Consider the following 4,672-nt stretch of genomic DNA (forward strand, 5'->3'; position numbering starts at 1 on the left):
GGACTGTTGAAAATAAGAGAACAACGCCAAGTCGAGAGTTAAAAACTAAGGGCAGATCTTGAACTGGAGATGGTATGGCTGAGGTAAGAGAGTTGGGTTGAAACATAACAAGGTTTGAATATGAGAAGCCAAGTCTTTAGAATCTGGGGCCTGCTGAGCTTCCAACATGATATTGCTTTTACACACCTAGGTTTAGAGAAGGGTCTTAAAAATGAGACATCTTGAACAGATTCTAAAGTGGGTATGAGGATGGATCATGATAGGTAATCTGAAGTTACTGATATTTATTGATAGCATTCTTGAACCCCTACTAAGAGACTAAAACTAATCTATGCTTTCTAAGGGTTTTTGGATGAACAGATGTGGATTAGGGTTGATGCAATTTTATTTGGGTTTCTAGGGTTAGCTGGAAAGAAAAAAACTTTATGAGGGGCAAAAATAAAGTAAAACATACTTGTTTTACTTGTTTTTACTTACCATCCTTGTTTACTTGTTTTACTTGCCATACTTGTTTTTTCAAATTCTCTCTACAATTGACTTTGTGATTTTTATTTAGGTTGGTGCAAAAGTAATTGTGGTTTTAGCATAATTGACATTTGCCCTTTGGTATTGGAATACATTCTTAAATAAATGTGGTTATATTACACATCATTTTAGTGCACATTTCTTGCTTTATGTTTTCTTGTTAATGACTTATTACTTGCTGTTTATTGTATATGTGTTTTAGACTATGGAAATGATGTTAGACAAAAAGCAAATCTGAGCAATTTTCTTATTCATAAGCAGCAGAGACAACTTGCAAGATCAATAACATATATGGCCCAGGAACTGCTTAGGAATGTATAGTGCGGTGGTGGTTCTAGAAGTTTTGCAAAGGATGCGAGAGCCTTGAAGATGGGGAGCACAGTGGCCGGCCATTGGAAGTTGACAATGACCAATTGAGAGCAATCCATGGAAGCTGATGCTCTTACAACTACACAAAAAGTTGCCTAAGAACTCAGGGTTGACCATTCTATGGATGTTTGTCATTTGAAGCAAATTGGAAACGTTAAAAAGCTCGATAAGTGGGCGGCTGATGAGCTGACTAAAAATCAGAAGAATGATTCTTTTGAAGTCATCTTCTCTTCTTGTAGGCAACAACAATCAACCATTTCTAGAGGGGATTATGATGTGCAAAGAAAACTGGATTTTAAAGGACAACCGGTAATGACCAGCTCAGTGGTTGTATGGAGAAACAGCTCCAAAGCGATTCCCAAAGCCAAACTTGTACCAAAAAAAAAAAAAAAAAAAAAAAGTCCTGGTCACTATTTGGTAGTCTGCTGCCAATCTGATCCATTCCAGCTTTCTGAATCCTGGCGAAACCATTACATTGGAGAAGTATGCTCAGCAAATCGATGAGATGCACCGAAAACTGCAATGCCTGAGGCCGGCATTGGTCAACAGAAAGGGCCCAATTCTTCTCCACGTAAACTCCTGACCATACATCACACAACCAATGCTTTAAAAAAGTTGAATGAATTGAGCTACAAAGTTTTGCCTCATCCAACATATTCACCTGACCTCTCACCAACCTACTACCACTTCTTCAAGTATCTCAACAACTTTTTACAGGGAAAACACTTTTCCACAACCAGCAGGATGCAGAAAATACTTTCAAAGAGTTCATGGAATCTGGAAGCATGGATTTTTATGCTACAGGAATAAACAAACTTATTTCTCATTGGCAAAAATATGTTGATTGTAGTGGTTCCTATTTTGAATAATAAAGATATATTCAAGTCTAGTTATGATTTAAAATTCATGGTCCAAAACCACAATTTCTTTGGCACCAACCTAATAATTCTTGGGAATGCAAAGGCAAATGAAATAAAATAATAAACGAAAAGGGTTTCCAATGTTATGGTTTGGCTTAATAAAGCATTTGAATACATTCTAGCCTTCTGTTCAGGTTATGTAAATATTAAAAATACAGTCTTGTGTCAAGGTAGACTCAATTCCCATCTACTTCTATTCTTATACATTTGACGCTGTGTTTTATAGGTATTTATGTGAAAATAGCCCCTTTAATCATACTTTAGGCTTGCCAAAGAACAATTAATAGATTTTATAGAATTTGGCTGAGGTCTAAATTTATCCAAAGGGCTCATGGTAGGCTTGTGTACACAGTCATGTTTTGCTTTAAGCATAAATAGATTTCATTATGTGCCCAATAAACATTTTATTGAGAATTTTGCAATGTCCATGACCATATAGCTTTCTTCACAGTTGAGCTTCAATTCTTTCAGTCATAGCAATCGTGGAAAATCATTTGCTTAGAAACTGGAAGGACAGTCTGCTTAATGCCAGAGAAAGTAGCCTGGGGGTGGCCTCAACTCTCTTATATCTTATCATTGGCGATAGCTCATTTCAAAAGTAGATTCTTAAAAACAAACAAATCTTGTTAAAATACTAAATGAAGATAATAACAACCTTGAGCCTTTCTCTTTATATTTGATTGTGACATGCTCCACTTGCTAAAATGGTGGCTTACAATTTGATAGGCAATACCCGTGAGTGAAAATGAATTCTCTCAGTCAAGAGGTCACATCACACGTGGGTGTCACATTCTGGGAATCTGGCTTGAGCAGGTCCATCCTATTTTGGGCAAACTCTGAGCTTTAATGTGAAATATCTCAGAAAGACTATGAGAAATGAGGGTTCCATAGCACCCTTCCATGTAGCTGCCTATCAGATATCCAGCATTCCCTTTCATTCAATACAAGAACCCCAATTTTTATTAATATTTGGGCTCATTGCCTCCAGTGAAAATACTACATATCCCTTTTTCCCTTGCAGCTCTGTGTAGGCCTATGACTATGCTTTGTTCAAGAGGTGTAAGTGGAAATATACTTTAGGAAGCATCTCTAAAGTGTGCATGGTTTGCCCCATCTTCCATTCTGCCATTTGGCATAAGAATGTGAAGGGTAGACTTTAAGCAGCCATTTTGGACCATTTGGCGAGAGCCACACTGTAGAGATTCTAGGAGGCAGAAGTAGTTGAGGTCTCTAAAGACTAAGTTATCTTTGGGCCCACTTACCTCTGGGCTTTTTTTTTTTTTTTTGAGACAGAGTCTTGCTTTGTTGCCCAGGCTAGAGTGAGTGCCATGGCGTCAGCCTAGCTCACAGCAACCTCAAACTCCTGGGCTCAGGCGATCCTCCTGCCTCAGCCTCCCGAGTAGCTGGGACTACAGGCATGCGCCACCATGCCCGGCTAATTTTTTCTATATATATTAGTTGGCCAATTAATTTCTTTCTATTTATAGTAGAGACGGGGTCTTGCTCTTGCTCAGGCCGGTTTGGAACTCCTGACCTTGAGCGATCTGCCCGCCTAGGCCTCCCAGAGTGCTAGGATTACAGGCGTGAGCCACCGCGCCCAGCCTGGGCTTCTTTTAAAATAGAAAGAGAAAAAGAGAAATAGGGAGGGAGACGCACACACACACAGAAACAATCTCTATTAGCCCTGCAAATGGTAGTTACTAAAACTTGTGTAACTTGTTGTTATATTAGGGTTTGGTCACACACAGCTGAACTTGCTGGTTATGGTCTATAAAGCTTGGTTTACTCTTGCTAGGCTAAGAGTTGTGAACTTAGTTCATTGTGAAATAGTAAGAAAATGACATGCAACAGAGCCGCTGAGTCCTCGTGTGCATTGTGAGGTTGGGAACAGATCAGACTCTTTGAAATAAAGATAAGAAAAATCATGAGCCAAGAACAAGATTCCACACATTATTTCACAGTGGCGTCTTCTACCCATGCCTGTTGCCACTGCCACTGTTTGATTTGATAGGCCATATTACTTCTCATCTGGAAGACTGGAAAAGTTTCTCTTCTAGTCTCCACCTGTTCATTTCTCCTCCCTAATACATACTACAAATGGAGCCATCTTTTCAAAATACAGCTTTGAATGTCCTGCTGTTTGCTAAACATGCAATTTCTTTCCTATTGCTACGTGATCTTTTTAAAGTGATTTACCTAATAAGGCAACGCATGCTCTTGAATGAAACTCTTCTAGTTCTTGTTTCTGTCTACTCTTCCCTGTGTAACCTGTGCTTTAGCAAAATGAACCACTTACTGTTTCTATTAACAGTATGAGCCCAGCAATAATTTGCTCACCTCTTGCACACAGTCTTGTCTATAGCATTCCTGATATTTGAAGTGTACCATCTGTAATGGTCTTATTCTCTCCATCCTTAGAGATCCAGTACAAATGCTGCCTCATTTCACCTTCTTTGTTTTTTTTTTTTTTTTTTTTTGGTTTTTTTTGAGACAGAGTCTCACTTTGTTGCCCAGGCTAGAGTGAGTGCCATGGCGTCAGCCTAGCTTACAGCAACCTCAAACTACTAGGCTCAAGCAATCCTCCTGCCTCAGCCTCCCAAGTAACTGGGACTACAGGCATGCACCACCATGCCCGGCTAATTTTTTCTATATCTATTAGTTGGCCAATTAATTTCTTTCTATTTATAGTAGAGATGGGTCTCGCTCTTGCTCAGACTGGTCTCGAACTCCTGAACTCAAACGATCCGCCCGCCTGGCCTCCCAGAGTGCTAGGATTACAGGCGTGAGCCACCGCGCCCAGTGACACCTTCTTTGATAACACCTTTTTTGATAGCAATGAGAGTTCTTGAACTACCAAT

Source organism: Microcebus murinus, chromosome 15 (assembly GCF_040939455.1).
Source record: "Microcebus murinus isolate Inina chromosome 15, M.murinus_Inina_mat1.0, whole genome shotgun sequence".
In the NCBI taxonomy this organism is placed as follows: domain Eukaryota; kingdom Metazoa; phylum Chordata; class Mammalia; order Primates; family Cheirogaleidae; genus Microcebus; species Microcebus murinus.